General features: G+C 35.5%; 1 protein-coding gene across 5 annotated transcripts in view; it reads right to left on the bottom strand.

Annotated features, from left to right (window-relative positions):
• Positions 1–7,657, bottom strand: part of arhgef1 (Rho guanine nucleotide exchange factor (GEF) 1) — a 71,532-nt gene extending 63,875 nt beyond the window's left edge. For 4 of the 5 annotated variants that reach the window (XM_030157235.1, XM_030157236.1, XM_030157238.1 and 1 more), the window contains exon 1: positions 7,553–7,627. The gene's annotated coding sequence lies outside the window, so the exon portion shown is untranslated. Of the gene's footprint in view, positions 1–7,552 lie in introns of all 5 variants that reach the window. The other variant, XM_030157239.1, reaches the window with a different exon arrangement.
• Between the last annotated feature and the right edge of the window lie 8,069 nt (positions 7,658–15,726).

Here is a 15,726-nt window from a genome sequence, read left to right as displayed (position 1 = left end):
GTCTTACATCTCTACAGTAACTTTTCTTATACATTATTTGTGAGTCCTGGGTTCATTCATGAAGTGAGATGTAATAACAATGTAAATCAATGTTGAAGTAATCTAAAACTACTCACTTTGAGCAGTATAATAGATTATGTTACATCTGCTTTGTAGAGCTTTTTTCTAAAATGTGAACTTTAGTGCAGCATTGTTACACATAATCCCCTGAGAGGTGTGGTATTTGCTTCATACTATGCCTACATCAAACATAATCCCAAGAATAGCAGGAAATCCTCATATTTCTAAAGCTCCATCCATCAAATCTTTGGTATTTCATGATTCAATGACTCAAGTTTACTATTTACAAGCATAGTTTATCTGATGATCTGATGACGGCCTTTTTGTTTTAGGCAGACATGCAGCAGGTTGCCGGTTGCTGCAGGAAACCAAACATTTGATTGACAGGCGATAGGCCAGGGTAATATTGAAGCATAAATACCACTCAGAGTGTGTTAAATATGGATTTTTGTCTAGCAACAATACAAACAAACTGAAACTCCAGGGCGCGATATGTTGTCAACTCATAACGCAGCAAGAAACCATTAAAACTGAAAGTCTGAAAGTTTTGTGTGTAAACAGATTGAGACTGATCTCATGAAATCGCGTTGTATGTCACGCCAGTTCTTATGGCATTTGGTGTGCAACACGTATGCATTAGGGCTGCATGATATTGGAAACTGGTGATTTTTTTTAACCCTGCGATATATATTGCGATATGAAAAACTCCTCAGGACATTATAATAGCTGTGCTGTGCTGACGTAAATGGTCAAACAAATTAGTTGTGTTTCCTCTCATTGTGGCGACAGGCGCAAGACACCATCGACACAAAACACGTACTTTAATACGATCCTTCTTGTAGCTGAAATTCAGGTTTTGCACATATGTCACATGATCACGTGGTTGTCTGTTTACGACGCCATATTGGTAGGCAAGCTTTCCTTGGATCGTACAATTGCCCATTGTTGGTGATATTTATCTTTCTTCTGTGTAGATCTACAATAACATAAAGCTTTAAGCAGTGTGATCTGTTCTTTTCTGCTGACCGCTGTTAATAGTTATAACCGCGGTTAGCGTAGCTTCTCAGTATAGTTAGCCTGTGTGCCTGTTGCACTTAGCGGCATGGAAAAAAAGAATTGTCATCATGTGGTCCGGTGATGAAGACCCCTTTGAACCTACCAGGAGGGCTTCCCCTGACCTATCACCCTATAGAGAGAGAGTGATTGTGGATCTACCTGCTGCCTTTGCCGGCGACGGCAGCCAGTTTCCTCAGCTGGAAGTGGCAGTCGCAGCTATGGCGGGCAACACCGGTGAGTTCAGCTGGAGCTGGTGAGAATACTCCCCACCCATCTGAGCAAGTCGGCTTTTCTACTATGGGACAGCCTTCCCAATGTGGTCAAGTCAAATTATGCGGCCGTGAAAGAGAAGATGGGATCAGCTTTTGGACAGAGACAGTTCATGGACCATTTTAGAGCTAACATATCGGCTCGTTCACGAGTTCCGGGAGGTGTACGTGGCTGATGTGAGCCGGCTGGAGCTGGTACTCGTGTTTTTGACTCCGAGTTGCGTGCGCATCACTGTTGTTAGTAAACATTGAAACTCATCAATGGTGCCTTTATCACAAGCAGACATACTCACAAATAACAAAACACGCAAACACAAGTCCAAAGAAAAACATGATATAGAGCAACAGTTCTGACTTTCTGGATCCAGACAGCGTGCCTACCAATATGGCGGTGTAAACAACAATCACATGACCAGTGACGTCAGCTGCAAGTCCTGAATAATTCCAGATAACTGACAGTGGTTTTTTTTTTGGCACCAACTCTTTGTTTTCGGTGATTTTCTTTTGTTTGTTTCTCAGTTTTCAATGTTGTTACTAGTGACTCACTGCACGTGCAGGAGTGTGGGCTGTTTAGGCAAACTGATTAAGGAACAATTGTGATTGGTGGATCACTGCGCCCAGTGTGGTTCAGGTACCCTTGAAATTAGATGAGAACATATTGAGTTCATTTGCCTCCAACATCGCAGGACTAGCAATGTGAATACTGCGCACGTGTACATCATGATGAAAATGGTCAAACAATATATTGTGCAGCTCTAGTATGCATTTCCATCCTTTCGAGTATTATTAAACGCTATTTGATCGTGTGTCAATTTACACCGAGAACTCAGGCTCACATAACCCTAACCTGAACCCTAACCCTCAGTGCGTGGAATTTGACGTGGTGTGAACATTCACATGTAAAGCTTATAATACGTACAGATAACACGCCAGTTAACAGCCATTAAAAGTGGTGTGTATATTTACTTGAGTCATGAAATCACATTAACAGATTAATGCAGCTGTTCATTCCATTCACTTTCATTGGAATGAGCAGATCCAGTTATGATGTCCACTCAGTTGAATGTGCTCTGAATAAAAGGATGAAAATGTGTTAAAAAATTATAACCATTACTACTTCCGTTTTTATTTAATTCTATACAAGTGTACTGCTGTTTAATGACCATGGGAAGCTGTGTGTCCCAGAACTGAGAAGTTCAAGTTCCTTCTTTTTTATTGGTTCATTTTGTTCATGGGAAATTGGACGTTTATGCCATACATGCAAAAAAAAAAAGTCCCGACAACACATAGTGTCACCTTGGAGCCTGGGTGCACAGATAAGATGTGGTTTTGGGTACAACCCTGTTACACACCTACACACACACACACATACGTACACACACACACACACACACATATACATATATATATATATATATATATATATATATATATATATATATAGTTCATCTACACAACTCCTCAGATCCTGAGCTCATTCAGGAGGAATCAGAAGGTTTCACTGCTGACCAACAGACAGAACCAGAGCAGCCCGGTCTGCTCTGTCTTTCATTATCTGCTGCCTGTGCGTCAATCTGACTGCAGCCAGAGAAGAATACCTGTGTTCCCTTTGAAGTCCGAGCCTGGCTACAGTAAATTATCAGCTTGCCTGCTTCGACACAGCTTCAGGCCCTTAGGACACCCCCTGGCCGTTGCACAGTGGGTGCCATTACCTGTCATCCCTTCTGTCGGGTATCTCTTATGGAGGCTAACAACACCTGTTACAACCCGCGATACGAGTTTATCTCCTCAGACAATAGTGGATGCGGGTGAATTTATGTAGGGTTATAACAACAGAGAGACTGAGAGACAAGGGAGGGAGAGAGAGCGGCACAGCAACTCTGATTAAATAGCCAACATTCCTTTAAAAGGAAGAGAAGGTAGCCTTTGGGCTCCAGACAAGCCTGCACTTGTAAAATGTAGAGAGAGAGAGAGAAAGAGAGAGAGGGAGAGTGAGATGACAAGTGCAGTGCTCCTCTCGTCTAGCAGAGCGTAACAGGAAGTGGCAGGGCCTGCTTCACATGGGGCCTCTGGGGTGCAGCGGCAGGCTGGGAAAACGTCACCGTCCCCTGAAACCGCCAGCTGCAACCGCCCTTCATAAACACGCCGACTTTTTACGAACAATTACAAATCCTAATCGTCCTGACTTCACCGACTTAAACCCTGCAGGAAAGAAAGTTACAGAAAAGGGGGAGAAAAAAGAAAGACATGAACTGGCTTGGTGAGCTGGCAAAAAGTTGTTTTTCTTTGGGGGGTGATTAATGAAAACATGACGGCTTACTGGCACAGCTCACCGTTCCAGGATCCTATCTTTACTTAATAATGGCTACGCTGAGATAATGAAGCCTAAGCGCTACATGTACAGTAATTGCAGTTTCCTGAGAACACAGGAAACGCTCCTCTACGCTGCACAGACATTGTCCTCTGGTTCACAAGGCAAAAATCATCATGGCTAATCAATTATATGCAGACACTAATTATTGAACTGTCTGTACTAAAGCACCCACTCTATATGGGCTGTGAGACGGCTGAGTGGGAAAGGAGAGAGGACGGAGGGGGCAGGGGTGATTATACTGTACAGCAAGTATAACTACACAACTGTAGACAAATGCTCATGAACATGAAGAGGATGAACAATATGGAAGGGATGAATTGCCATGGTTTACCTTGTCAGAGTCAGTCTTTTGTTGTTTTATCTAATTTTATTCCTGTATATCTTATTGTTGAAACATCATTAGTTGTTCTACATTTGTGAAAAGCTCCATTGTTTGGTAAGAATCCTTCACTTTCTGACCATACGGAGCACAAATACCAGTCTTATTACACAATGCTGAAGAGGAAATCACGCTTTTGTTTATGTTGATCACAATGTCATGAGTGTGTTCTTGTCTTCGTTACATTTTTGGTCTTTTACGTTTTGTCTTGATTCAACTCAAAAGTCTTGTTTTATCTGTTATATCATTTGCGCCTTTATGTAATTATCATTTTATTGCGTCTTTACATTATTATATTATATTGATGTATCTTTTACCTCATTCTCATCTTGTTGCACCTTTGTCTTTCACGTCATTTTCATCCTCACGCATCTTAGGTAAATTCTGTTTTGTTGCATCTTTTTACGTCACTTTTCTCTTGAGTCTCATTTCCATCTTGTTGCATCTTTTCTGACATTAGTCACTAATAGTTGCGAATATAACTTGCGCAAAAAAATTTGCCTGATGGAAAAATTACAAATTCGCCAAAATTCTCGTTATTCGATAAAAATTTGTTTGTGCTGGCAAGAGGTGGTTTTTCGGGCATAGCGAAATTGGTATATCACGCAAAACTGCAATGGAAAGACCAATTTCAGCAACTACAGTCAAGTGAATTAAAAAAAACGGATGTTGATGGATGTTACAACAAGCAAAGTTTTAAAAGAAACATGGCGCAGTATGTGTGGACACAACAGGAAACTGAATAATTTTTGAAATTAGTATGGGATAGAGGGGTAATATATAATAATAATGAATATATCTGTAAATCACTGTGATATTTATGTTCGTCGCCATGTTTATGGAATGACTTCTCATGTCATCTCGCAATAATAAACATATCATTGCATTTGTGATTTAATGGAAAAACCAATATTAGGCACTTTTGATTTTTCAACATTTAGTAAATATCTATTTGTTATCTGTAATTTCCCAGTTTGTGATAAATAAAGTACATCCGTCCATCCATCTAAATATCGGTAGTTTTGCACAGATGTCCAATGGAAAAGCCACTATTGTCATCTTACTGTAACTTTTGTATCACTTTCATCTTTTCATGTCTTTTAAGTAACATTCTTGCCCATATGACCCAGCCCCAAAACAGAGCCATTCAAACTGTCAAAAGTTTCTTTTTGTCTTTTACATCCATTTCGTCTTGTTTCGTCTTTCACGTCATTTTCATCCTGTAGTGGCTTTTGCGTCAATATCATCTTGTTGCATCTTTATATTGTTTTCATCGTCGTATGTTTTACGTCATTCTCATGTTGTTGCATCTTTTACACAATTTTCATCTTCCTGCAGCTTTTACAAGTACTTTAAACACACAAATAACAATCTGGCATCTTCCACTTCCACTCAACACCAAAACTCAGCCTTAAACTTCAAAGGAATAAAAATTTCATGCATATTATGACACTGACATCAACTGATAATCAATTTTTTTGCGCATAGTGTGAAACCATGATACAAAACCATTCAAAATGACCATCAAAAGTCTTGTTTTGTCTGTTACATCACTGTCATCTTGTTGCATCTTGTCCATCATTTTGCATCATTTACATCTTTTTCATCATTCTCACTGTACTGCATCTTTTACCTCATTTTCATCTAGTCGTGTCTTTAATGTCGTTCACATGTTGCGGCGCCTTTCATGTCATTTTGATCATGTTAAATCTTTTACATCTTCTTTCATCATTCTCAGCACAGGTGTCAAACATGCGGCCTGGGGGCCAAATCCGGCCCACCAAAGGGTCCAATCTGGCCCGCGGGATCAATTTGTCTAATGCAAGAATTACACTGATGATATTAGCAATCAATGGTGTTAAAATCATTTTAGGTCATTTCAATCTAAAGTGGATCCGACCAGGAAAATACTATCATAATAACCTATAAAAAATGACAACTGCAAATATTCCTCTTTGTTTTAGTGTTAAAAAAAAAAAGTAAAATTACACAAAAGTGGTAACATTTACAGATTGGCCTTTTACAAAAATTTCTGAAATGTGGAATTTTAACAATATTCTGCCTCTTACTAAATTTTTTCTGTGTATTTGTAGATCCACTGTGATCTGTAAGTTGTGCATACATGTATAAATGATAAATTAAGGCGTAATATCATTAACATTGCACTTATTTTTTGTAAGATTTTCAGGTTGTTCATATTTGTTCATGTTATGTTCAAGTACAGTTTGTAGATGTAAACATTTTCATGACAGAATTTTACTTTCTTCACTCAAAAACATAGATTTATAAGTTATTTGATAAATTCTTATCCTATTATTTGTATTATTTTACTGGTCCGGCCCAGTTTGTATCATATGAGGCTGTATGTGGCCCCTGAACTAAAATGAGTTTGACACCCCTGTCTTATTGCATCTTTTATGTCGTTTTGACCTTGTTGCATCTTTCACGATTTCCACCTATATCCAGCTTTTTTTTTTTTTTTTAACACTTTCTTCTTATAGTTCCTTTGCTAAGAACATGTAGTAGATATGGACATACAGAAGGAGGACAAAAATACTAAAGAAATACAAACCTCAAAAGAAAAGGAACATAGTGGACTTTTATCCAGCTTTTACACGCACTTTAAACCCCCCAAAAAATAACCACTTAGCATCTTCAACTTTATCTCAAGACCAAACCTCAAAGACATAAAACTCAAGATATTGGCATCCACTGACATTTTTACCCATAATGCTTTGCCCTTTATCCAAACCCAAGTTTTCAGCATTAACAGCTCTATGTAGTCTTTGCCTAAAACTGATCAGAGCTGAACAGAAAATACATTTTCAGCTGTAAACATTCTCCAGCTGATCAGAAACAACCAGGACACCTCTGGGACATATTTCAGAAGGATCCTCTCAGTGCAAAGAAGATCAAATTCCACAAGGTCACCAGCTATAAAGTCTGAACTCACTGCCAATGACACACATAACTCCCCCTGAGAATATTAAAGTGATTTGCAGTTTGGGATAGGACCTAAACAAGTCTGCTGGTAAAAAATCCTGGATGACTTTGGCAGAAAATAACCCAAGATGCACCTCTGTTTGCGACACTTGTACACAGAGAACTGCACCGTCTGTGGCTGCGGTGGATGCGTAAAGTACAAAATATAAACAAATAAATAAATAAAATAAAGTCCCGGTGTTGTATGAATAAAACAGAAGGTGGAATGAAAGTGAAGCACACACAGACAGACAGACCGACATTCCTGTATGTGGAGGCTACAGTCTGCTGCTGCTGCTGGACGAAAGGGGATAAAGCCGTTTCTGTCGATAAAACTCACCAACACAACCGAGTTCAAAACCCGCAAAAATAAAAACAAACTCCAAGCATTCCCGTCGTCCGTGTGCGGAAAAGGTGAAATGTCATACTCACCCGTAAATACAGAGAAAAACGACAGGTAGAGGCGTCTGAGAGAGGTTTCCTGCTCGAAAGTTGCCGTGTGTCAGTGGAGAAAAAACATTGTACGCGGAAGTGCACGTCAAAAAAAAAAAAAAAAAAAAAAAAAAAAGCACGAACGGTGACTTCAACTTCAGCTTACTGATGAATCTCCAAAACCTTGAACAAAACGCAAAAAACTAACCCCCTGCACCTCGAACCTTCTTAAAATGTCACTTTATATCACCTTTAACTCCTTCACTGTCAGCTTTAAAGGTGAAAAAAACAAACAAAAAAAAAAAAACTAAACTACTTGTTTCCGCGCTGTGTTACACAGTAACCCGTCCCCTGTCTGCCACAGAATGAACCATTTCATAGAAATCCACCGGCATTCAACTCCAAACCACCTATTTACTACCAGACCCCATGGGAGATATCTAACAGCCTTTAGCTTTTCTTCCCATTGGACTGAGAATGATGAAGCCTTTCCCTGCTTTAACTCCACAGCAGACATGTTACACAACTGTGTGTGTTATCCTCAGCCCTGCTCAAATAATGGTGCCTCTTACATTCCCACAAGTGCAAAAATTCCACAGTCTTGAATTGAATTAAGAAAAAATAAATAAATAAATAATATATATATATATGTATATATATATATATATATATATATATATATATATATATATATATATATATATATATATACATATATATATATATATAGCTTGAATTAAGCCAAAAAAAAAAAAAATCTTCAATTAAGCCAAAAAAATCTTCAATTAAGTAAAAAAAATCTTCAATTAAAATTCAATTTAAAAAAAAAAATCTCAAATTTAGCAAAAGATCTTGAATTATGAAAAAAAAATCTTCAATTAAGTAAAAAAAAAATCTTGAATTAAGACAAAAAAAAATCCTTAATTAAGTAAAAAAATATATATATCTTGAATTAAGCCGGAAAAAAAAAAAAAAATCTTCAATTAAGTAAAAAAAATCTTCAATTAAGCAAAAAAAATCTCAAATTTAGCAAAAACTCTTGAATTAAGCCAAAAAATAAAATAAAATAAAATCTTCAATTAAGTAAAAAAAAAAAAAAAGAAAATCTTGAATTAAGCCAAAAAAATACAAAAAATCTTCAATTAAGTAAAAAAAATAAATAAATAAAAATTCTTGAATTAAGCCAAAAAAAAGTTTTCAGTTAAGTAAAAAAAATCTTGAATTAAGCCAAAAAAAAAAAAAGCATGGACAGTGACTTCAACTTCAGCTTACTGATGAATCTCCAAAACCTTGAACAAAACGCAAAAAACTAACCCCCTGCACCTCAAACCTTCTTAAAATGTCACTTTATATCACCTTTAACTCCTTCACTGTCAGCTTCAAAGGCGAAAAAAACAAAAAAAAACCTAAACTACTTTTTTCCGCGCTGTGTTACACAGTAACCCGTCCCCTGTCTGCCACAGAATGAACCATTTCATAGAAATCCACCGGCATTCAACTCCAAACCACCTATTTACTACCAGACCCCATGGGAGATATCTAACAGCCTTTAGCTTTTCTTCCATTGGACTGAGAATGATGAAGCCTTTCCCTGCTTTATCTCCACAGCAGACATGTTACACAACTGTGTGTGTTATCCTCAGCCCTGCTCAAATAATGGTGCCTCTTATTTTCTCATAAAAAAAACCTGCACTTCATTCATTCACAACCAACAGCCTCATCATTCCTCACTTTTTAAAACTTTTTGCAGCTCTTTTTTACTGTTGTAATTATAATAATAACTGTAATGTAAAGCAGGGGTGTCAAACATGCGGCCCAGGGGCCAAATGCGGGTCCAGTTCGGCCCCTGGGATGTTTTTGCCAAGTGCAAAAATTCCACAGTCTTGAATTGAATTAAACAAAAAAAAAAAAAAAAAAAAAAAAAAAAAAAAAAAGCTTGAATTAAGTAAAAAATGTTGAATTAAGCAAAAGCAAAAAATAAAATAAAAAATTCTTTATTTAAGCAAAAAAAAAATCTTCAATTAAGCAAAAAAATTCTCAAATTTAGCAAAAAATCTTAAATTAAGCCAAAAAAATCTTGAATTAAGTAAAAAAAAAAAAAAAAAATCTTGAATTAAGCAAAAAAAAAAATAAAAAAAAAAAAATCTTGAATTATGTAAAAAAAAAAAAAAAAATCTTCAATTAAGTAAAAAAAATCTTCAATTAAGCCAAAAAAAAAAAATCTTCAATTAAGTAAAAAAATCTTCAATTAAGCAAAAAAAATCTCAAATTTAGCAAAAAATCTTGAATTAAGCCAAAAAAACCCCAACAACTTCAATTCAGTAAAAAAAAAAAAAAAAAAAAAAAATCTTGAAGCAAAAAAAAAAAAAAAACTTCACTTAAGTATAAAAAATCTTGAATTAAGCAAAAATAAATAAATAAATAAATAATCTTCAATTAAGTAAAAAAAAAAAAAAATCTTGAATTAAGCCATCCAAAGACATGCACTGATAATGGTTAATCTAAATTGCCCATAGGTGTGAATGTGAGAGTGATTGTTTGTCTCTATATGTTCAGCCCTGCGATGAACTGGCGAAATGTCCAGGGTGTACCCCACCTTCGCCCCTATGTAGCTGGGATGGGCTCCAAGCGACCCCCGTGACCCTAGTGAGGATAAAGCAGGTTCAGAAAATGAATGAATGAATTAAGCCAAAAAAAAAAAAAAAAAAAAAATCTAGAATTAACAATTTAATTTTTTTCCTTTGTTTTAATGGAAAAAATAACATTAAATTATGAAAATATTTACAAACTATCCTGTAACACTAAATGTGAATAATCTGAACAAATATGAACAACCTGAAATGTCTAAAGAAAATTCAGCCCAATTTGAATAACTTTTCTGCCTGTTCCTCAGTGTTTAGTGTCTTTGTAGATCTGATCCGTAATGCACATATAGAAATGATAAGTTGAGGAATAATATTGCTAAAATCGGACTAAATTTTCTAAGGTTTTTTTTACTTTAAATTTCATTTTTTTCTTTTTCTTTTTTTTTTTTTTGATAGTTTATAAAAGTAAGTATTTCCATAATTTAATGTTGTTGTTTTTTTTTTTACACTAAAACAAAGACAAAAATTTGGAGTTGTCATTATTTATAGGTTATTCTGTTATTATTTTACTGGTCTGGCCCACTGGAGATCAAATTTAGCTGAATATGGCCCCTGAACTAAACTGACTTTGATGTAAAGTATTTGCCCATGAATAACCTGCAGACCACCATGGAGTCAGTCTGAACAGAAGAGGTGCCATAAAGAACATCTGTCTGTCGTGAAATCAAAGCAGCTGTTTACTGATAGTCCAGCGTGTTCATGTCCAACTTCATTCCTTCATCCTGGTCATGGAAGGGTTTTTACTGCTGTTGTCTGGGTTCCAGCTGCCACCTGGTGGTCAAATATGGACACTGCATGCTCTGTTTACTGCAAAAAAATCTATTCAAAACTCAAAGGTTGTTTAGTCTGGATTTAACTTAACCCTTTCATGCATACTGGTCACTACAGTGGACTGCTATTCTACATCTGTTCTCTAATATATTCATGGGTTTTGTTGTTTTAGTTCCATATCAGCCAACACAGTGGACGCTTATGCACCATCCCATACACTGACATTTAGACCATTACTATAACTTTGCTGTTCTTGATAAATCTGATCTGCAGTGACATGTTTGAGTGTAAATCAATTGCTAATAAAAATTGGGACTATGATCAAATGTGAGAAAACATCAGATTAGCTGCATTAAAAATGTTTTGATTTTATAGCTTTCACACAGTATATCACTTTCTGATATTGCATTCCTTCCTTCAAAAATTAAACACATGGAGTGGAGCGGAGTGGACATTTTTGGAAGTCCACAAAAACTGATGAAGGTAGATTTGTTTCTTTATTGCTTTAACCAAAAAAATAGATTTTTATTTAAAAAAAAAAAAAAAATCACTTCAATCAAAGAAGAAAAGTGTTCAAATGCAATTTTTTGGGTTGTAATTTTTTTTTTTTTTTTTTTTTTTTCTCATTCAAACACTTATTTTTATTGAATTTTTTTTTTTTTTTTTTAGTTAAAGCAATAAAGAAACAAATCTACCTTCATAAAAAAAAAAAAAAAAAAAAACAGGTTTATTAAAAAAAATTCAGTTGCATTGTTTTTTCCTGCCCAAAGAGGAATAAAAACACTCAGGAAATAATCTTGACTAAGGTTCTCATAATTCATGCATGAAAGGGTTAAATGTTCAGAGCCCAGGGCAGGAGTGTTGAAGTCATTGTAGATCAGGGTTCACATCCAAATAGGATCAAAAACAGGCCAGACCAGTAAAATAATGGCATAACAGCCCATAAATAATGATTGTTTTAGTGCAACAACTATTCTTTTACAAAATATGTGAATAATTTGAAAAACCTGGAGTTTCTTAAGCAAAATAAATGCAGTTTTTAACAATTTTTTTTTTTTTTTTTAAGTCTGAATTTAATGGACAGAAGCTGCAAAAATAACTGCATTTACATATTGTCTGTTTCTGTTGCATCCATGTTAAATCGACAAGGCAAACTCAAGTTAAACTGGTGTGATACTCCTCTAGTTTTGTTTAACCCATAAAGACCCACATATACACCAGTGACCAAAAGCATCCACTGATGTAAAATGTTTAATACCTGTTGATCCACTAATCCTATCAACACATGTAAATAATAAGTGTAAAATACCATCATCTTTTCGTGGTCATCAGATATGACCCATTTGGACGTTCAGAGGCTCCGTAGTGAACGTGGAAACACTATCATCTTCTACAACATTGATTCACCAGTAAAACCTATGGAGTTGAATCAATGACAGTGAATGGAGACACTTGGATTATGTTCAGTTTATGACATATTTTACTGAAAAGGTCTCTCTTTGCCCCAGTTTTTGGTGTGATAATTCTCAAATGTAATAGCATAATGATTAAAATACATGATCAGTAAAATAAATATAGGAAATACCTGATTTTCACCAAAGAAAATGCAAAATAGAGAGTATAATATCATGATAAATGGTGATAAATCACTTTGAAAAGCTTAAATAGAGAGAAATATTAATTTGGGAATCAACACAAAAGTAGCACTGGGTCTTTATGGGTTAATGCAAAACGACTATAAATAACATACTGTTTGAAGTTGTGTGAGGGTCTGTTTAGGCCTTTTTTGTTGTCATTATTTTCCATTTTCATTTGGATTATGTTTTCAATGTATGACATGTTTTGTATGCTGTATATATATATTTACTCTTGTATTTATACATGCATCTGATACTGTTTTTGGAGTGTCTATGATGAATTTCCCTGTGGAATTAACAAACTATCCCGATAGTGTCTGTCTGTGGTTCTGAACACAGATACATTCCTGGTTATGATCATGCATGTATTAGTCTGGAGCATTAAATGTCTTGCCACAAGGTTCATATTGATCTTAAGCGTAAAATAATTAGGAACTGGCACTTTTTTTTTTTTTTTTTTTACTGTGGACCCTCTTGGCTCTTCTCTGCTTTCCTGTCAGGTTTACTCCTTATTGCTTGGATCAATACCATCAGGTTTATAAAATGAGTTATGTACTTTTTTTTTTGGAGCTGTGGAAATGCAATAGTGTGCTCTGGTCATTATGTGAACTGTCAAAAATGAGCAATCCTTAAATTGTGTTTTAAGGTTTTATGCATTCTGCATATTTGAAGTGGTCTGATGCTTTGTGTGGTGATGTGCTGCATAGTGATGTCTATTTTCTGGAAGTACTGATGATGCACCCACCGAGTAAACTATCCCTCCCTGTTCAGATGAGTAAATGCTCCCAGCTTGGTTATAAATCCACACTTGTGTTTGCTTTTATTACAGCTGTTTGTGTAATTCTTATACAGTAAAAGGGATTTCTAATGGTAGATATTATAAAGCATCTGCAGTTACAGCTACATTTGGTGAACACTACTATTCCTACTTTCTAAATGGAACTGTGGTCTTATGATAAAACTGGAGTCCAAGGCATTTTGTATCAGTCAATGTCTGAGCTGTGTTAAAATTTCACATCAAATTGCCATAATGTGAAACTTTCACGAATGCAAATCCTTTCACAGCATACCTCTACCTTACACTAGAGACCGAGTTCAATACTGAATGTGATGTAGAAGCTGAAACACATTGATTTAAGTCGACAAAAGCAGCCCGTCTTACCTTTAGTTCCTTGCTGTCGCGCAGTGAATCCAAAAGGCTGACAAAATGACAGTCCACTATCCAGAATATTGTTTATTGCTTTTGAAGATATTAATCTTTTTTCTTCTTTTTTGCACTTTCCATTTTTCCTCTTTACAGTAAAACAAAGAGAGATGACAGGTAAATCCACTGCATTTGTCATTTTTGGATGTGTACACACACATACACACACAAAGGAAACAGTATTTACAGCTGTTCATGAACTCCACATGGAGGTGACTGTAGGCCTTTCCTGTAGCAACTCAACAAACATAGAGCTTTACATTAACTTTACAATAGAGCTTTCACAACTAATCGTATACCGCCACTGTTTGACGAACCGTAGGCTATAAAGGCTATGAAGCTGTACAGAATGGTCTAGTGTTCACTTTGTGCTGAGAAACTGGGATGTTGAGAAGATGTGGGCCATTGGATCTGGGTGAAGTAAACAGTTTCTGAATATATATATATATATATATACACACACACATATATATATATGTATGTATATATATATATATATATATATATATATAAAATAAAAATTTTTTGCATCTGTTTAATGTCCTCAGCAAACCAATTGCCCTGCTGCTGGCATGGACAAAAAGCATTGATTGAAAAATAATCAAAACACATTTTGGGGGGAGAATTTAAAAAGAAATCCCATATTATTCACATTTGACTAATTACAGTACAGTTACACTGGATGAATGCTAACTATAAAAATAAGTCTACTGGCAAATTTTGAACCCAAAGGGTTTGTACGTTGGGCATCTGGCAAAAAAATGACCAAAGGGCACAATTAACTGGGGCTGAGAAAATCTGACACAATTCCCAGTGTGAACTCTGTCCTCATCATAGAAAAACATCTTCAGAGTGCAGATCTTCTGCCATTAATAATTTAAACTTTGATACACCTAAGCTTATAATTTTCCAACATGTTAAATACTGAATTAAATCACAACAATACAGCTAAATTTATCATAGTGATAATAATTAAATGTAATGTACACAATAATAAAATATATACACAGAAATATTCATACAAATTCTAGATTGGTCCAGCTCTTTGTTCTCTTTTTCTTTCCTTTTAGAAAATAATGTGCAGGAAATACTTCAACCACAGGACAAAATAAATATTCACAGTCTACCACATTTGACACTATTAGAAATATGTATTAACATTTAAATAAATCTGTAGGAAACAATATAATACAAAAGTGAAAATTAAACTTGGAACTTGGGAGGAGGACGTTTCAACCACAAAGAAATAACGATCAGAAATTTCAACGAAGCAGATGTGTTCTGAAACGGCCACTAGGTGGTAGTATTTGACCACATCTCAACAGTCAAATATATATATATATATATATATATATATATATATATATATATATATATATATATATATATTAGTAGAAATCTCGAGAATTACAGGATAAATCTGTAAAATTGGATCGATTTGACCATTACTTGTTGTTCTGATCTGTTAGTATAGGGATGTTGTTTGTTAATGTTTGTCAAGACAGGCAGTGCTGTGTTGTAATTTACCACCTCACTGCCTTCTATCATAGCTCGGCGGTGGACAGCAAATTGTAGAGTGCGGCACAAAACAAGCCTACAAAACATGGAGCGATCATTTGGTGTGAGAGATCAAAACACACAAAGGACGAGATGGCTACATAGGAAGCCGAAACCCTAAAAACTGTACGCCTTGTGTTTTCCAAGACGTTAAGTCAGAAGTGAAATGGACTGTAGCCAAGTTAAAACTCACACAAACAGGGAAATAGTCATTGTAGAAGTATAGAACATTACTTGAAAAAGTGTCAATCAAAGACGATCATTTAAAGCAGGACAGCGTCTTCAACAAAGAAAAAGGAGAGAAAAAGAGAGTTGCTCAGAGCAAAGACTGGCAAGATGGTGGATGAAGAAGAAAAAGTA

This window comes from Sphaeramia orbicularis, chromosome 16, assembly GCF_902148855.1.
Source record: "Sphaeramia orbicularis chromosome 16, fSphaOr1.1, whole genome shotgun sequence".
Classification (NCBI taxonomy): Eukaryota; Metazoa; Chordata; class Actinopteri; order Kurtiformes; family Apogonidae; genus Sphaeramia; species Sphaeramia orbicularis.
This window is presented reverse-complemented; position numbering and strand designations above follow the sequence as displayed.